Source organism: Polistes fuscatus, unplaced genomic scaffold (genome assembly GCF_010416935.1).
Source record: "Polistes fuscatus isolate 324 unplaced genomic scaffold, CU_Pfus_HIC Scaffold1, whole genome shotgun sequence".
Classification (NCBI taxonomy): Eukaryota; Metazoa; Arthropoda; class Insecta; order Hymenoptera; family Vespidae; genus Polistes; species Polistes fuscatus.
The window spans coordinates 19,411,417-19,422,278 of record NW_025112997.1 but is presented as its reverse complement, the minus strand read 5'-3'; the positions used below and the strand labels follow the sequence as shown (position 1 = coordinate 19,422,278).

General features: G+C 33.8%; 1 long non-coding RNA gene across 1 annotated transcript in view; it reads left to right on the top strand.

The window, feature by feature from the left end:
* The window catches only part of LOC122517216, a 13,502-nt gene extending 3,331 nt beyond the window's left edge, over positions 1 to 10,171 (top strand). The window contains exon 2 of the long non-coding RNA XR_006303743.1: positions 9,521 to 10,171. This is a non-coding gene — a long non-coding RNA (uncharacterized LOC122517216). The remainder of the gene's footprint in view (positions 1 to 9,520) is intronic.
* Positions 10,172 to 10,862: the final 691 nt, after the last annotated feature.

Genomic DNA, 10,862 nt, shown 5'->3' with positions numbered 1-10,862 from the left:
TTCCCAAAACCGCCTAGTCATTTCGGGTAAAACCTAAAGTTTCCACGATTTAACTGAATTATACAATTTAATGTTGACATATATGCATACATATGTATGTAGATTTGATTTCATTCAAAGAGAATCTCTCTCTTTCTCTATCTCTCTCTCTCTCTTTCTATTTCAATGCTTCTCTTTATTTTATATCTCACCAAATAAAGAAGACGAAATTAGGTTAGATCACGCAATATGTATATTTATGATGTATATATACATATGTATTCACTGTATTTTATTGTATCGTATATTTTTGTTCCACACTCTCCTCCTCCGCCATTATGACTCAAACGGCATATCAAATTTGGAGGTTATTTTTCTACAAGATTTTCTTGTTTTTTTCTTTGTCCCTTTTTTCTTCTTTTTCCTTTTCTTTTATTTTCTTTCAAATACTTTTCTTTTATTCTTTTTTTCTCCCTTTTTTTTCTTTCTTTTTTTTTTTTCTCTCTTTCACGCGTACAATATCAAGAATATAATAGTTCTCGGATGTGATATCATATTTTCCGTTACCTTGACAAAACGCGTAAGACGCGTGATTGCTACGAAGTATATTTTTTTTTCTTTTTTTTGCAATTTCTCAGTGAAACGCATATATACCGTCGAGTGTTACTCATAATATATATATATATATGTATAAATTACTCGGAATTTTTTTAATGCGATCTAATCGCCAATGAAGAAGTTTTCTCACGTTTAAGAGAGTATTTTAACGGCTATTGTTTCTTTTTAAAATAATACAGTTTCGTAAGGACGAATTCATTTAAATTAAAGATGGCTGCCGTTGTTGATAATGGCGGACGTTAATAATGGCGATCATTGGTCATAAGAATTTTTCTTAAAACGAAATTTTAATTAATCCCAAATTAATATCATTATTTAATCATCGAATAAAAAATGTGTTTGAACGGAAATTTGTAATTAGCCGTAACATCATCGCATCATTTTCCGTTATATATGAAAAAGTTTAGTTTTTATGACACCTTAGAGATAGAGAAAGAGAGAAAAAGAAAAAGAGACTCTTCGTGACGTTTTCCAATTATGATTCTCTTCGTGTCATCGTGGTAATTAAGTGGTACTATTACTCTGATACGATGTTGTAAGCCTTTATAACGCCTTGACCGAGAACAGACGTTAGAAGGCCTAGACAATGCTATATTCGTTCCTTTTAAATTTTCCCTTTATATCTTTGAGATAAAGAAAGAGAGGGATAAAGAGAAAGAGAGAAAAAGAGAAAGAAAAAGAAAGATAGAGGTAGAGATAGATAAAGAGAAAGATTTATCCGGTGACAAAGTGCTTATTCATGGTACACGTGCCAACGATCTGTGTTTTAATGTTTCTTTCTTTATATGCAAAATTATTAACCCATTAATAGAACGTTTCTTCATTTCCTTTTCTTTTTTCCTTTGTGTAACTTTGTTTTTATTGCCATTCACAGGCCACCAGAGCAATTAACTCCACTTGGAGACCTTTTTATTTGTATTATTATTTAATACCAAAGCGTACTCGATTGATGTTTTAAAACTCTTTTTATATTTGAAAGTAAATTTAATTAATAATTAATTTCAACGTGTCGCTTTTTAAACGACAACAATTTTTATCCATAGTTTTATAATAAATGATACAGAGACACACTTGTAAGAAACTTTATCAATTTTCTTCTCTACCATTTGCTAGCTTGATCGATTCGACAAACGTGGGAATTGTTTTAACCGTTTATTACGAAAGTGGTTTAAGTCTATTGTTGAGAAAGAAAAAAAAAAGAAATTAAGAAACCACATACATAATTTTCCATTGATTATTAATGCAACATCGAAATCCTATTTTTTCAATTTTGGATCAACAAGTTCAAAATGTTATTTGGCGCCATTTTTTGTGTCGTAACGAACGGATACAATTTTAATACTCGTCAACGTTACAAGATTATTATGAGAATTTAACGTACGAAATAAATAAATAGATAAAAAAAAAAAAAAACAAATAATACATTATGAAAAATGACGCGAAATTCTTGAGATTATTTTTTATATACGATGATAAAAAAAAGCGTGTACAATAAAAATAGTAGGATACTAAATTCTATCGATTTCAAGTAGATGTGACAGCGCATACATATAATATTTCGGCAAACACCGCATCGGCAAATCGATACGTAGTACGTTCCATGTAGAAAACCGGTTCCCCGCTTATATATAAGCTTAGTAAGTTGAAAAACAATGAGAGATACAAAAAGGAATCGCGCCGAGCGTAAATGTTGAAGCACATTAATTTATTATTTCTTGGCATCGACGGACTCGTAATTATTTTTTTTTTTTATTTTATTTTTTTTGCTTATATTTTTTATTTTTATTACAAATATTTACTAATATTAATATTTAAAATATATTTAAAATTTAATAATAATTAAATATTTTAAAATTAGAATATTATAAAATATTAAATATTAATACCCCCTCCGCCCCGCCCCCCCGCTTCTTTTTTAATTTATTTATTTTAAATATAGTTTATTTGTATTAACATTATGCATAAAGGTTTTTTTTCTTTTTACACTCGGTGTATGTGGTATTGTTGTTTTTTTTTGTGTTCTTCTTACATTAAAATATTATTCGTTTGATATTATCAATGAAAACGAATAAACGCGTGCGCGCGCGCGCACGCGTCTGCATTAAGGGATAAGTAAAATCCCAAATCAAGATATTTCTAATGAAATTTTTTACAAGGGGAGGGGGAATAAATTTTAACTAGTTATTTTCAACTTATTACAATTTACGAGAAAGCTAAATCGAATTAACGTTTGCAATCCAACTATTAAGGATTTGTGAACGTTGATAAGAAATTTTGTTTAAATAGGAAGAAATCTCGTTTCATTTCTTAAGCGTTGAGAACTTTTGTTCTATTTAATATCTTTATCTGGATTAAACACATAATCTATAGAAAAGAAATTTTTTTTTCTATAATTATTTTCTATCGATTGAAAAAGGTTTAAAATGTGATTCGAGGAAATAAGAAAATGTTTAAAACATTATTATTATTATAATTAATAATTATTATTATTAATTAATAATTAATAATAAATTATTATTTATATTAAATAATAATTATTTAATTATTTTTTATATTAAATATATAAAAATTAATTAAATAAATAATAATAAATAATTATTTAAATAATAATAAATTATATTTAATTATTATTTTTTTATTTATTATTTTTAATTTTTTTTATTAATAATAAATTATTATTAATAATAATAATAATTGTAAAGAATAAAAAGGATTTGGCACAGTCGCGTTTATGTCCTTTTTAAAAAGGACCCACGGTTAAAAATATATTATATATAAATAGTTTTTTTGTCTTGTAGATTAGTTACAGCTGCCTAATACTTTCCTTCTTCGTAGATTAGCATTTCCCGTTATGAACGGTCGTGGCCAAAGTACGCCCCGGTAGTTGGAAAGAGAAAACCATAGACCATAATGAACTTTACATTTAATGAGTTAAATATCTTTCCTAACGTATAACGCGATATTTCTATATGAAAATCCTAATAACATTATTATCCTTCTAATCAAGGACATTTTTATACAAATGTAAAATCTATATACGCGAGATTTGATTGAAACGTTTCGATAACCACGTCGAAAGTTGTTATTACAAAGTGAGAGTTTGAATCGAAAATATAAATTGTGTTTCTATTTGTTGGGCTCAAAATTTTTCAACCCACCCACGTTATTCGTCGAAAAAAAGATGAACGATCGCTTTCCGTTTTCTCCCCTGTTTTTTGTTTTTTCTTTTTTAACGACAATTTTAACATTTGAAATATTCGGCCGATTTTACTAAATTTAGAAATATTCTCAATTTTGATATAAAATATACGAGAGTTACAATGCGTCTGAATTTTTTTTAAATGTTGCGCAAGAGAAGGCAAATATTTTATATACGAGGAGGGTGAGTTGAAAAATTTAGAGCCTATTCTTTTCTAAGAAAAAAAAAAAATAACATTTTGGGACCACGTTGACAAATAAAAGTGAGAGTTTGACCTGGAAAAAAAAAAAAAAAGAAAAAAATGATTTCTATGTTAAAATCGAAACTTTTCAACCCATTCACGTATACGCATATACACCTACATGTTGCAATATTCAAATGTAGGAATAATAACGTTAAGTATATAGAAGAAGAGAAATAGATTTTTTATTGAATATTCAGAGCGTTCGGTTAGTTTGTTGGTCGGTAGGTTTATTGGTTGGTTGGTTTGTTGGTTTGTTGGTTAGGTTCGGTTGGGTTGGGTTGGTTGGTTGGATGGTTGGTTGGTTGGTTGGTTGGTTGGTTGGTTGGTTGGTTGGTTAGTTCGAAGGAACGCGAGTTTAAAGATAAAATGAAATTACTCAAAGCGATGCCAAAATTTTTTATACACATATATAAAAAGGTTTTTCTATATTTATATATATAAAATCCTACTTGTCGAGTTTATATTACACTTCGTAAAGATTTCTCGATTTACCGCGTGCATATCCTCTTTTATTCCAACCTTTTATATCTCCAACGTTTTTCCTAAAGCTTTACTAGGTGCTTCATTTTATGTACGTACATATATACAAACATACATACATATGTTTTCAATTTCAAGGTCCGACAGGTTACTCCAATAGTATTCCCCCACCCTATTTTTATATAGATACCTCATGTATTTTCAAAACATTTCTAAAATTCGGGCTGACTTAAAATCGATCTAATTGCAAGCAAGCTATCTTCAAAGCGTTTATTACGAGTTCGGAAAGATTTTTTGTTTTTGTTTTTTTGTATACGACTTCACGCTTTCGAAACGAATTTTTTTTTTTCGTTCCAAATACTCGGTACGTTTTTGAACGGGAACCATTGTCCAAGTGTTTTATTATTTCCTTGAAAAGTTTCGAATTTTTGTCAAGATAGCGAGAGAGGAAAAAAGTGTATTGAAAAGTTTTGAGTCACGATAAAAAAAAAATCTTTTATATTTTCCTTTTCTTTTTCTTTTTCGAAAGAGGAAAAATAACAAGATTAAGAATATTCGATTATTATTTTTTTTTCGGAGTAATATAATTTCGTCAGAATTAATTGATTTTTTAGGTTAAAAAAACAAGATGGTGGTCGATCGTTGCTCGCAACATTGACGATGCCGACTGAGAACTTTTTAGGCAGAAATTTTAATTATTTCTAATATCTTATTATTTTTCAATCATGGAATGAGAGATTTCTAAACGGAAATTGTCTTTTTTTTTCTTTTTTTTAAAAAAAAAAGAAGTTTAATCGAAGAAAAAATATTGTTTCTGTGTTAGATTTAAAACTTTTCAACTCACTCATGTATATTCGGAAAAATGTTATTCTCGGTAGCTTGGGTTACTTTTCGTTATTCTTTTTTTCTCGTTTACCGTTTTATATCGTAGAAGAACGGTATTTTATCGCTCGATGCTTTATTTGTTAGTATCGTTTAATCATTAACGTTTACAACGCGAGAGACGTTAACTTCTTACGTTTGCACTTAATTGCTGACTACGCGGAATGTGTTTAAGTATTTTTATCTGTTTCTCTATCTATTTTGTTTTTTAATAATTGTTTGTAATTAATTTTCATGATTTTTTATCTTACCAAGTTTGTTAACTATTTTAAAAAGCAAGTGTTGATAATCGTTCGCCATTGATTTTTACGAAATATCAAATATCGACAGGTATTACAGTTTCACGAACAATTTTGACGTGTTATAAAAATATTTAATGATTCCTATAATAGAATTCAATTACAAACTTGTTGTAAAAATATTTAACAGTCGAAGCTTACATTTTTTTTTTGCTTCGTCGTCGGATGGAAGAGCAATTAACGCAACACCGACGAATTTGTATAAAACGTAGGGTAAATCTTTTTTTTTTCTTTGTTATACTTGTTTATTTGTTTTCTCTTCTTTTTTTTTCGATCGTAAATGATTATTTTCTTCTAAATGAAAAAGAAAAAAAAATACTTTTTGTTAATTTAACAAAGCGATAAAAATCTCATCGAAAAAGTTAACTCGGTGGTAAGTTCGTAGTAGCACAAATAAATACATACAGAGTTTTCCACTTATGGAAAAGTTTGAGAAAAAACATGTTTGGAATTTATCAAACTTTGTTAGAAACGTTACATTTGACAGAGAAAATTTGCTAAATTGAAAGTTCGTATTTTTGTTCGGTTTTTTTCCTGCTTGTTCAGCCATTATTCGAGATTTTAAATATATTCATCAAATACAAGTGGATAATAGAAAGTCGGAAGTAAAATTCACGTATATATAGATGAGAGACAAATTTTCTCTAGGGTTCTTCTTCGTTTCTTTCAACGAAATGCACGCATATATAAATATAACACGATGAGAAAAATAAATTCAACGTAGGAGAACGTTTTTCAAACACACATACACACACAACACGTTACTACACGAATACACAAAACGATGTTACATCAGATTTTCGGTAAAGCATATGATAATAAATAATGTAAAATACGATTATTTATTAGTATTTAGAATGTTTATTACGATTTCCTTGAAATCAAATTAAAGGGAAAAAATAGTATTATGAAATCTAAAGCTAACTATTGTGTGTCTATGTGTCGGACACCGTTCAAAAGGGAATACCAATAAAACAAGTTTGCATTATTGAATCTATTCTATTAATCTATCGATCGATAGAAAATGAAATATTTAAACGTTCGATCGTTTTGAGATAATTCTCGAAACATAATTTATCTTACGCGATTTGAACGAGGGACAAAAATGATTTCCGTGTACGTGTTGGTATGTAAATATTGAATGCATTAAATTAACGCATCATATTTTCCTATTTTAAAAGTATAAAAATACGTCGGAGAAAAACCCAATTTCTTCTTGCATTCTACTTTAGAGACCCGCATTCTCATTAAGTGTTGGAATTAAAAATGTTAATGTATGATAATTTTTACTACATATTCGTTCGAGTAAACAGAAGACCCCACCTACGCAATGACTTATCGTTTTGCATTGAAAACGTTCATCGTTTCAATGAGATAAGCAAACCATGACTGGATCGGTCGTTTTACATTTCAAATTAAATCGAGATGAAGTATCGATTTGCTTGAATTTCTAACGATTTTTACAAATTCGGGAGGAGTCAAGTGCGACGGGTTTTTTTTTTCTTTCTTTTTAAGATTATGGATACTACTTCAAGTCGCGTAGAAAATTTAGTGTCGACGCGAAAGGGTTGATTTTCATACGATCGTCGTATTTTCGGGATCGTGAATGTTCGACCGAGATCGGTTGGATTCGTTCGAGATCGTTCCGATCCGTTTGAACGAACGAACGAACGAACGACGCGGCGGCGGCGGCGGCGGCGGTGGCGGTGGTAGTGGTGGTGGGGTGGTGGTAGCGGCGGCAGCAGTGGTGGTGGTGGTGGCAACGGTGGTGGATATGCTGATAGTGGTGGCAGTACCAGCGAGAGTCAGGAACATGAAACCCAGCTCCATACTAGCCCTTCCCTCTTCCTCTTCTCGTTCCGTTTTCTTCTCATTTCTTCCTCCCCTCCGCATTTTCTCTCTCTTTCATACACACATACATGCACGCGCGCGCGCGCACACACACATGTTCGATACATATACGCGTACATTCGTGCAAGGCACACGTCCTAACACAAAGAAACATTCTCTCTCCACACGTACGTTCAGTCTCTGCCCTCCGCGATCCGCGCCCCTCCCGAGCGTTCCTTCGTTCCTCGTTCGCTCCGCCGATCCCCTTCTCATCCGTGCGTTCGTTCGTGGTTCGTTCGTTCGTTCGTTCGTTCGTTAGGTTGCCAATGCTTGGCCCTGGGAATGCGCGGCTCGAACGTACCTCTCTCTTTCTCACTCTTTCTCTCTCCCCTCTCACTCTTTGGCCGTCTCTCTCCCTCATTCGTCTTATTGACCCGGACCCGGTTCTCTTCTCTCTCTCTCTCTCTTTCTCTTCGTTCCTCCCTCTTTCTTTCTCTCTTTCTCTTTCTCTTTCTCTTCGATTCGTCGCGTCACCTCCAACTCACCCACCTCGTGTCCAAGGGTTGGGTGGTAAAAGGAAGTTGTACGAATACGAGGTACAGGTCCTATCCAATCTATATGTATACATTTTCATTTTTCTTCCTTCCTCTTCCATTCTTCGCGTATATACATAAACACGCGTCTCTCTTTCTCTCTTTCTCTCTCTCGCTATCTCTCCCTAGCGATTTCGAATATTCGGAGGGATGTTCGTCGAAGCGGCACCCATTCTCTCGTGAATTTCTTCGCGGTGAAATTAATATTCGCCTTTCGAGGCCACGATAAAATCGCAAGCGCCATGGAACGTAGAAGTCGGGAGTAAAAGTAAGAGCCTAGAGGCAAATACGCGGTACAATGCGTCGATGCTTCGAAAGTATAGATGAGAACATTGGCTACAAACATTATAGAATGTTGGAACACGGTAGAAAGTTGGAATTCATTTCCACCGTGGCTTTAAAAATAATACAAAATATGAAAAAACATAAAACCATCGAGTAAACAGAAAAATAAAAACAAACAATAAAAATGAAAGAATGTAGGAACTTGTATAGTAGTTAGTTAGTGGTAGCGGTGTAGTAGGCAAATCGAAGAAAGTACGTTTTCATCTTCGTATAACCTCATTCATATGCCTTCCAATCCGAGATATGTATAAAGGAGCACTTAAAGTGTACAATTGATGAAGAAGCCGGATCGAGATGAAAATTTTATTTCGCCGAACAGGTTTTTTCTATATTGGAAGAAGGTCCGCGATTACTTGGCAGTTTTGCACGATATTCGCGCCGCCATCCTTGCGCTTCCAGGGGTGAATGAAATTTAAAATTGCAAGGCGTTGCTGCTTAATTTATTCCATTTCATAGACCATCTGGTCTCTTTAGTCGAAAAGTTGTCGTAATTCACGACTTTAATGCTATTTTAACATATTTCATTTGAAACGCACGTTTCATACACACGCGCCTTTTCCTAGAACCAAATGAAACAGCACAATTAATGATCACATACGACTTTCTAATTACTACTTCTAATTCCCCTAGGATATATTTTAGTGTTACTTTAATTGCCCTTTATTTTAAACTCTTCTAATTGCGAGCTATACTCGCATATTTTTGTTCTAAGAAATTTCTTAAGATTTGGCATATCTTCTCTTCGTCGTTTCTTTCTTTATTTCTTTCTTTCTTTCTTTCTTATCTTTCTCCTTTATTATTTCTTTGTTGAGGCGGAGTATTACAGTTTTAATGCAAATACATACATATGTCTCTATATAGAAATAATGCACAATTCTTAGATGAGAAAAAAAAACGTATCGCGAATAGCAATCTACCGATTAGAATTTATCGTTTGCAATGGGCCAGAGACCGGTCACGAGGTTTTTTACCCGAGTAACGTAACCCAAGCACGAAACAGAAATTCCCACAAGCCTTAAAACCAATTTCTTTTTATCGTACGTTATCTTAGAACAACAACGTCAAAATGTTCGACTTCATTTCCATTCTGGGCATCTTAAAAGTAAGGCTGAACTAATAACGAGCTCCTTGTTATACTATTTTACGACAAAGCTCTCAACGTACGTTTGGCGTATTATTCGAAAACGATCGTTAGCTCGTAAATCATTCTTTTGAAAATGTTCTCATACAATTACGGGTCAGTTTGTACGAAATAATATTCGAAATCAAGCGAGAAATACTATTATACGGTTATCGGTTTCCCCTTGTCCCTTCGTTCCTGCCGTTCGTTGTCATCGTTCTTCCAAGAGGAGAGTCTAAAGGTACAAGGACCTCTCCCTCTCCCTCTCTTGTTATCAAAGAAGCGAGTTTGAATTTTGTTCAGGTCCGTTTCGAATTAACATTACCCAATAAACGTGATCTCAAGTAAAAATTCTAACGTACCCGTTTCTAAGAGCTTTTTTTTTTTACTTTTTACGTATACTAAATTCTAATAAGATGAAAAAATATCTTCACGTTCGATGGCACGACGAACGAACGAACGAACGAACGATCATGCGGAAGACGGGCCCAACGTAGCCCGGAAGCGTGTAAATCGACCTTTAAGGTTCGTCGATCGGTAAGGCGGACAACACTCGTCGAGTACAGAAGAGTGAGAGAAAAAGGGTGCGCGAAAAGCAGGAAGCGTCGATGTGGGGCAAATTCCAGTGACCGTAGCGGTGTAACGAAACTAAGAAGGGCAAAAAAGGTAGCTAGAGAAGAAGAAAGAGCGTGGCGACAACTCAGTAGCGGCTGTCGTCTCTCGTTCTCTTTTATTCCTTCTTTACTCGCATCTCTTTCTTCCTTTCTTTTTATCTTTCTTTCCATTTATCTATCTTTCTTTCTTTCTTTCTTTCTTTTTCTTTCTTTTTCTTTTCCCTATCTCTTTGACTCTTTCTCTTTCATATCTATCTCTGTCCCTCGGTCGCGCTCGTACTCTTTTCTCCGCCTAAAAGTTGACCTCGAGTTTCAAGGGTAGAGAAGGCAGTCATCCGCCCCTCTACGTTAGTAGAAGGGGGGGATCTACGAGCCATAACTCTCGTATTCTTCACGAAGGAAACGAACGAAAGAGAGAAGGCGACGTTGACTCGGCGTCGATGCCGGTAGTCTCCCGCCATCCCCACCGGCCAAATCAAGCATCCCGATTGGCCGAAGCGTCCTGGCCCTCCTTTGTGAGGGAGCGGGTGAAAGCGTGGCTTGGCAACGTCGCGCAAGTTCAACGCTGCCCGCTAGAAAGAAGGCTAACCTCGTGTGAAAGCGAAAGAGAGAGAAAGAGAGAGAAAGAGACGGATCGACGCGTATGGCGAAGTGGAAGG